Source organism: Cryptomeria japonica, chromosome 4, assembly GCF_030272615.1.
Source record: "Cryptomeria japonica chromosome 4, Sugi_1.0, whole genome shotgun sequence".
Classification (NCBI taxonomy): Eukaryota; Viridiplantae; Streptophyta; class Pinopsida; order Cupressales; family Cupressaceae; genus Cryptomeria; species Cryptomeria japonica.
The window spans coordinates 650,351,555-650,361,237 of NC_081408.1; positions in this window are offsets into that span (position 1 = coordinate 650,351,555).

Sequence of the window (9,683 nt, forward strand, 5' to 3'; positions counted from 1 at the left end):
TGGACACCGAGGCACAAGAACAGGAAATGATAGAAGGGAATGCATATGCCAAACTAGTATCTAGTGAGTTAGTTTTGGAGCAAGTTCAGCCCTATCCCCCGGTCACTCAACCTATTTCAACCGAGGCTCCTCAAGATACTGAACAAGGAACAGAGGGTTAGAAGTCTACAGAAGGAGAAACTGCTTCTTAGGCCACCGGGGAATAGACCTCTCAAGCTCCTTCTAGCACTGAAAATGTTACATCTGAGACCCCAAGCACAGAAGCACCGAAGGACACAACAGAGGCTACATCAGAGGTTCAAGAAATTGATAAAAGTGTTGCCTCTACCGAGCAACCTACCGAGGGTCACCAAGCCTCACAAGCCATTGTATTAGTTCAACCAGTGAAAGGTAAAGAAAAGAAGATGAAAAAGCATAGTTTCAAATTAGATTTGTCAAAACCTATAGTGTTGCCGAATGTAGACATATCCAAATTAAAAGGGCAAGCACTCATTGAATTCGGTGAACTGTGCAAAGCCAAAGCAAAATAGGAAAAAACAAATGGCTATTCAAAAGAAAAACAAAGTACTTCAGAAGGTGAAAGCACTATTAATAGATATGCTACCTAAACTACAGTGACAATAGATGCAGCCATCCATGTCCAACTGGATGAACTCCTAACTAAAATAGAGACATCTGGAGTAGACACATTTGAATATTTGAGCAAATTGAAGGACAAAGAGCTCACTGCTAAAATGATTGAAGAGGTACATAAAGCTATTGCTATTGGCAAAGTAAAACTTGTCAAATTTATTGCTGAGTTGTCCCCTCAACTCAAGCACATTCTTTGTTTATTTCAGAAACTCTGTACATTTTCTTTATTCATTAAGGATATCAAAAATATAACTGAAGTGATTGAGAAAGAGATCACCGATCTCTCAAATAAGTTGACCATTGAGCCAAATTCTATTCAACATTTTTATACAAAGTTACAAAAGCTCATGGCTCAACAATTGGAACTCAGGAATGAAGAGCACAAGATAAGGATGGACATAATGACTCTTCAGACATTATTCATTCCTCATCTTTCATCCGTTCAAGAGCAGATCAACAAAGCTACCTCCCTATCCACTCAGCAAGAGGGAAGCACCTTAGATGGACTAATTTCACTGTTAGCTGACATTACAGCTCATAATTCCCTCATGGACAGTGTCAAGGATGCCCTCTCTGCCGCTCTTACCGATGCAAAGACAAAGTATAAATCCATTTTTGACCAATTGCCTCCACCAGATGGTAACTAAGTTTTGTTGTTTGTCAAAAAGGGGGAGTATAGCATCAAAGTATCAAAGGAGGAGTGCAGTATACAGGGGGAGTATACCGAGCAGGACAGAGTATCTGGATGCACAACACCGATCAGTAATCACCGAGCAGTGAACCAATCAGTAAATACAGAACATTGATCATCGAGCATGCAAAATCAACATTTTGTATAGTATATTGATAAGGGGACTATATCTGAATATACCATTTTATTGACTAATGTATATATTGTCTCTTTAGTCAAATTTTGTAAGTATATAGATTTTTGAGTTATGACTTTGAAAGTAGTTTTGTCAAACATCTCAACTAATGTCAAAAGGGGAGATTGTTACTACTTATTATAGTTGCCATTAGTTTTATATCCAAAGTCATTCTATATACTCTAGTCAGTTACTACTACCAAAATATTCAGTCGGTATGCACAAAGCAGTCGGTTACAGAAGAAAGTAGTCACAGAGCCTAGTATACACCAAGTTGTCTACCGAGTAATATTCTATGACTACCGAGCAGCAATAATGATACACCGAGTGAAACGTTTTACCAGATTCATTGAACCTAGACACATGTGTGGAAACATGTTACAAGATCGAGGAACAAAGAACCGTTATCACATTGGAAATTGCACTTCTAGATTGTGTATGATTTTGAGGTCATCTATCCAATGAAATATTTTGTATAGTTATTCATTCAATAAATCATGTTTGTAAGATCGAAGCAATGAACCAGATCATCGACATAAGAGATCTATTTATATAGCATGGATTGGGATCAGATAGATATAGAGGTATATGTGTATGAGTGTGAAGACAAACATATGTGAAAAGAAAAATCATGGGAAAGCACTGAGTATTGAGACCATCAGAGACACAGAGGTCACCGAGAAGGATTTCAGAGAATAGTCAAGGAATAGAGTAAACAAAAGGGTTTACCGAGTTATTCTATGGGTTATCGAGGTATGCTATAAGCAAGGTAATCTCATTTTGAGCACATAGAATCTTCTATAACATTCCAGATGTAAAGTTGCAGATATTTGTAAAGATTTTATTGTAATATTTTGAAGTTGTAAGAGAAACCTTTAACAGGGTAAAAGACTCTAACAAAGTCTATAAATTGTAAAGCCTTTAACCAGGTGCAACATTTAGAATAAGTGTTGTAAAATCCTTTAGCAAGGTAGATCTAATGATCTTGATACTCCTAACAGGGTAAGCTATCAGAAATAGCTAAACATGTAACTCTAACTGAGTACTCTTTATTATTGTAGTAGTGAAGTTGTGGGTGCCATCCCCACCGTAGTTTTTCTCTCTAACCAAGAGTTTTTGTGTAACAAAAATATATGTGTTATGGAGTGAATCATGTATGATTGTTATTTATTTGTTTTAGCTTTATGTTATGTTACAACAGTTTTTGGTTTATGCATAACAATAAAGATATTGTTAAAGAAAAGTTTTGAAGTATTGATTCACCCCTCCCCTCTCAGTACATTAGCTTTCCATATTGGGCCTAACATAAATAACTCATGGATAGGACAAGGTGGGATAGGACAACTTATTATTCATTTAAATTAGTTAAAAAATGATCAATGTTTATTTAATTAATGGCTACAACATGATGGGATAAAAGGTGAAGGATAAATTAATTAAACAAATAATATTTTTTTAAATTAACGGTTACGATAAGGTGGATAAATGAAAGCTAAAATAAATAAATAAAGACCATGTATTCGAATAATGGATTAGGATAGGCTAAAATTAGGTGTGGTTGGATATGGAAAACATTAGTTGTCTACACCCTCAAATTGGGAATAAATTTTCAAAACCAATATCGGCTTATAATTTTCAACACTACCATCTGAACTAATTTTCTTCTCTAGAGCTCACATTTACATATAACATGTCTATGTTTATTAGGAAAAATTACTATATCCCACGTGTTGTATTTCATTGATGCCACCATTTCTTCATCCATAGCCTCTCTCTAGGGACCTACATCATCCTTATCCATAGATTTTATATTTCTAGGCTCATTGGTGTTAGCAATCAAAGAAAAAGAACATCTCCAATCAATGGGAGAAAACCTTTTGGTTCTTGTTGATGCCAACTTAACCTTTTCAAGAGCCGAGATGGAGGTCATACCCCCTCTTTTGAACTATATAAAGTATTTGAGATCCCTTCCTCTTAATTTCCCTTCTTGGTTTTAGGTTCAACTTTCTTGGTCTTTAGATTTGGCTAAACAACATCATTTTTGTTTTCCACTGTTGGCTACAATGTAGTTGAAGAAGGCTAAGCTTCTATAAAGATAATACTCCCACTATATAAAACACTTGTATCCATAGGATATTATACTTTTACACATCAATGTCATTAATGATGAAGATACACTTGAAAACCTTATTCTTAAACATTGACATATTCTCTTTAGACACGTGCATATGAGTTGCAACCAAAAACCATTAGATATTTGAATGAGGAATTTTTTTTAATACACCTCCATAGGTTTCTTCTGAACAAGAGATGATGTACAAGACTGATTAAGCAAGTAACAAGTTATGGGAATTTCTTTCACCCAAAAAAACTATTTTAGACTAGACCCACAAAGCATACTCCTAGCCCTCTTCATCAACATCATGTTCATCATTTTTGTAACTCAATTTCATTATACATATTTTCCTTGTGACATTCTATATTGTTACTTTTCTACAACTTGTTAAATTTGTTGAGCAAAACTTACCCCATTTTTAGACCTTAAACATCTAATATTTTATAAGTCTAATTTTCCACGAGAGCCTTAAAATATTTAAAATGGCTAAAGACTTTAATTTTACTTTTAAGAAAATAAAACCAAGTCCTTCTACTATAAATATCACTCAAAGATATATAATCTATAGAATTATAAACTAAATAACACTAATAAGTCAAAAAACATTAAAATGTACCAGTTCCAATATCCTAGAAGATTTATCACTAATCTGAATTTTATTTTCTATAAATTTAAAGCTCACAAAAAAGAAACTCGATATTCCAATCATTAAACCCTCAACAATAATTTTATTTTTTATTGTTTAAATATCCTTCTCACCTATATGCTAAGTTGTCTAATGCCATTATATAATTTTCTTAGGAAGTTTTATTTTCAAAGAATGAGCACTACTAGGTACATAAAAAACTGACCATTAAAAGTGGATGTGACACCTCTTTGTTGTTGGTTCCAATGGTGAAGCTAATGACTATGCATATATCTTCACTATAGTATAATAAATATTGCAATGAATAGTGCATGTATCAAGTTGAAACATAGTGCCAATTCAAACACCCTTTGTGAGAACCATAGATCCTTGAATCAATTTACACCCTCTACTTGATAAAATAATCTACACAACCACATCATTCAATTTATTTATAGATGAAAAGTTTTTTTTACCAAACTATGGATACAAAAAACACCATTGATTCCATTCGCTCATCTATTAATGAATCTTATTCAAAATATTCCATATCCTCTTCTAGCCTTTCCCTATTTAAATAAATATTTTTATTTATTTAAACTATCCTTTCCCTAAATTAAATAAATATTTGATTTATTTAATTGGTCCCACTTCCTCTATTAATTAAATAGATATTTATTTAATTAATTAATTCATTAGCTTTTTCTCTTCATGACACATCTCATTTATCTCTTAATTTTCCTCTACCTACCCCTTCATATATTATTATTTTTCCTACCTACCCTTTAATCCTGGCCAACCATTTTATCTTTTCACCTCTTAATCCCATCCCTCCATTTGATAAGGTGTTCTCTATATAAGAGGATACTATCTTCCTTTTAGAACCTTAGCTAATACTTTTATGCAATCAAGCCTTCTTGCGATCAAGCAACTTCAAAGCCACATTCCATTCTTTGTTTATCTCTTGTGCACATACAAAATCTGAGAGAGAATATATTAAACAAGATCAATGGAGATAGGAGACAATGGAGATAAAACCCTACTTAGCATGTGAATGGTATTATTGTCTTATTTGTTGATTTGCATGTTCTTAGGTTTCTTCATTGGTGTATGGTGAATGCTTTATTGTAGAACTAGGGTTTATTTGTGGTTGGATCTTTTGTGAATTTGCAATAGTTTTTCATCATCATTTTCACCGTATACATTTTGGCACACCTGATGGGACTCTTGTCCCTTAACTTCTAACATATTTTGCGCTTTTAGTCTTTTTTTTTAACCTGCAACAATTATAGGGAAAATCGCGTTTCAAATTATCTTGTTGCGTATGTGTTTCTATTCCATTTTTTATTTGCAATTTTCAGGTATTTTCGCGTCTGCACTAGTTATTTCCACGTCTACAGGCCGCAGTACTGCATCTGCATGTTTTGGCACATCTGTGCATCTTTATGTCGTGTATGTGAACTCTTGCCCACGTCTACACATCTTTATGTTGCGTCTATGACCTCTTGCCTATGTCTGTGTTTGGTTGGCATGTTTGTGACCCTTTTTCTTGTGTTTGCATTCGGTTGTCACTTATGTGTTTTTGAAAATTGATTTTTTTGCAAGTTCAGTCATTCTCATGTTTGCATTCTATCTTTCCGTATTTAGGGCATGTATAATCACATTTGTGTTGTGCATTTTCAGTTTTCAGTTTTTGGTCTTTTCTTTTAGGGTTTTTTAGATTTGTCTTTTATCTTAACCCCTTTCTCGGACTAATAAAGTGGTGCATCTATTCAAAATAAAAACGTATTATTGAAGGCCCCCTTTTCACATTTCGATTTAGATTAAAATTGGCCTTAACAAGTGTGATTTTAGGTGGGGGTAATTATTCAAAACTACTAATCATTTGTTGCAGGGGTAATCTTAGTGTGTGTCTTTGAATTTCAATTCTTAGTCTAATTCGAGCTCACATCTTTTTCATTTTGGGGTCAAAGAACTTGTTTGAAGTGTTTTTTTCCTTTGACACACTTTATTTTTAACCCTAAAGTGATAGAAAAAGTATCCTCTCCCCTCTCCTTCCATTGGAAATTGGATGTAAGAGAATTTGTTATACTTTATTTGTTTAGGTAGAAGGGCCTGTCTCCCGAGAAGCCCATAAGGCTAAGTGAGAGGGAACAACCCAAGCGGTACTTTCTTCAACCCGCTACATAAATTAATATGTTAGGCAAAAGTTGCGATGACCTAGCGACGTGTATCTACATCGATAGTTTTCCCTCAATATCCACACTTGTGTGAGTTGCATAACAATCCTCTTGAGGATTGGGAATGGCTTCTTAAATGAGCCACTACCACATGGGTAGACACTGGGTATCGCTGAAGTTCCCCTACTAGATACCTTTTGTTTTAGAGGCCCAAAATCCCTACATTTGATTGTTCAAGGTTGTGGATCATACCCCGTAGATACCCCTCATGTACCCACTTAGGATGATATAGGATTCCCTCAATTAAAAGATCTTTTGATCTTTGGGGTGAGAGAATCTAGTACGCCCGAGAAGTGAGTGTCGTGGTGGGAGAGCCAGTGCTACTAAAATCTCTATATGTTTGCTTGTTTGAGCTATTTCTATTTCGTGGGGACCCCATTGAATGGTTTCCTTTTTCCATCCTAGGTTGTGCATGTTTTTCAAGTGTCTTCAATCTATGTTATACTAGTGGAAATATTTTGAACATACACATTACAAATCAAAATTTGACAAAACACCTTCAGGCATTGTGTCTTCATTGTGTGATGTGTTTTCTTGCCACAAGACATTCAACATTAAGATCTGGTCATACTCAATAATTACAAAATTTGGGACAAAGTGTAAAAAAAATTCAGAATTGCCTTTGTGTCTGATATCAGCATGTCTATGATATTTTTAGTCATGTGTGGGTACTTTCCTAGTGCATATTTGAATAGAGGAAAACTGAAAATTGTCAACAACAGTAAAATCATGTCTGTGTTTTTAAACAGTGTCTATGCAGGGAAAAATCATGTATTTGATCCTTGGAAAACTCAGACAGTACTACAATAACTGGGTAAAATGCGTTTGTGTCTCAAAACAACATTTGTGCAACATATTACAGTGTTTGTGTTGTTTAAAACTGCATCTATGCAGAACAAAATCATGTCTATGTTTCAAAACTAAAAATTGTCAACAACAGTAAAATGACGTCTGTGAATTGTGAAACCGTGTTTAAGTGGGTTAAACTGTGTCTGTGAACTCATGGGGGCATCTGTGTTCTGATATCAAAAGAGCTTCTAAGGCAGATTCCCCAAGGACCTCATTTTTTAGTCAACTAGTCTTTATCAAGGCTTTATCGCACATTTTTCAGTCATTTTCAGTCATCATTTACACTCTCTCATACACACTTTTCAAACTAGAGTCAAAAGGTTATGTAATGGCCCTCATCATATCTTGCAAACACACTATGACATACCACTACATGGTTCCCGTATCAGATCTATCATCTTAGGGTCCGATTTGGTTTTCTTTAGTCAAGGTCAACTTGCCTCATCAAGAGATCCATCATATCTTTGGAAAGCCACACAATACTTTAGATCACACTTATCTTGGATTTACACTCTTGGACATTACAAGACAACCTTAGATTCATTCCATCTCCTATTCCCTCTTGGTGTTCCATAGTCTTTACATTTTCTTCCATCTTTCATTGTAGCCAAGGTTTTGTTCATGGTTGAAACTCATTCACAAAGGTCTAGAAGAGAAGCCAAGGAAGCTCTAAGATCTCTCAACATGAGTACCTATGAGTTTGATGGAGATGAATTTTGCAACCCACAAAATTTTGACAATCACAGTACTCCACTAGAGAATGAGAATAACAATGGCAATGCTAATAAATCCATCACTTCCCTAGACATTGAAGAGACTATAATAAATCCAAGGTTTAAAAAAATGGTTGAGGAAATCAGGAGAAGAGACCGCCAATACTTATTTCAAGTAATGGCACAAAGTGGAAAAAGATTACCTCATGATTTTGAAGTGTCACAAATTTTAGAGGAGGATCAAAATCAAGTGAATCAAGCAAATGCAAATCCTAGAGGACATAATGATGGTAATAGGAGAGAACGTTTCGTGCCTGAGTCACCCTCGTCCTTATTTAAAAAACCAGAAGTCACCAACACTCATGATCATACCAATTTTGCTAGAAGCTCTCATGAACAACCTCATGGTCATCATCTCACATGGAGAATACATGCTAATACACATGCTCAACAACAAGATAGAAACCAAGATCATACTAATGCATATAATTATACCTAAGGGAACATTCAAAATCATGACACAAGGAGACCCCGTGTTAGATTTGGGGGAAACATATAAGATCATACTAATAACACCCCTTATCATCATGGTCATGTCATGTACAATCGACCTAGGCCTAGTGTTCCTCATTATAACACCATACCAAATGGCCCATATGCTAGTTACAATTATGTTCTTCCTCCATATGAGCACATCTATGACCAATATCATCCATAAATGCATTATATCCATCCTCCTCCACCTGGTGGCTCAGGCATGGGACTAACTCAAAGAGAGAAGACAACAACTAGAAATGACCTACAACCAAAAAACAAGGATTTGCAAAAACATATGACAGATATGCATGCACCAAAACAAGAATAATCAATGAAAGACATATTTCCTTATCCATTCGACAAAAGTATACCAATGCCTTCTTTTCCTCCACATTTTGTGACACCAAAATTTGACAAATATAGAGGCAAGGGAGATCTTGAGGCACATATAAGGGATTTTTTCATGGCTTGCATTGAGGTAGCAAGAGAGGAAACATATTTAATGCGAATTTTTCCACAAAGTTTAGGTGGATGAGCTATGGAATGGTTCTCCCAACTCCCGCCTGGAATCAAGTCATGGAGTGATCTAGCGGAAGATTTCATACAACACTTCTCATACAATATTGAAAAAGATGTATCAGTGACCACCTTGTGCAATACCAAACAAAAAAATGGAGAGTCCTTCGCATCAATCTTATAGCGGTAGAGAATTTTAGCTAGTCGATGCTCTTGTGATATCCCACAAAAAAAAATGGTGGAAATATCCACTCAAAACGTCAACAAGGACATTGGATATGAATTAAGAAAAGCTTGTTTGTCTACTTTTAAATAAGTCATTGACAAGAGATTGGCAGTTGAGAAAGTCCTTATTGAACAAGGCACCATTAAGTTATTCAAGGACAACAAAGATGAATAAAATAGGAAGAATAAACCCCACTTTTGGAATAAAAATAAGAACACCATTAATGATGGGGTAGTAGATGCAAATGTGGTAAAACCAAAGATAACTTTCCCTATTACAAGCTCATCCAATTCTAATAATCAAGTGAATTCTCAAAGGCCATCAAAGCCTCCAAGAAAATATACTCCATTGGGAGAGACAAT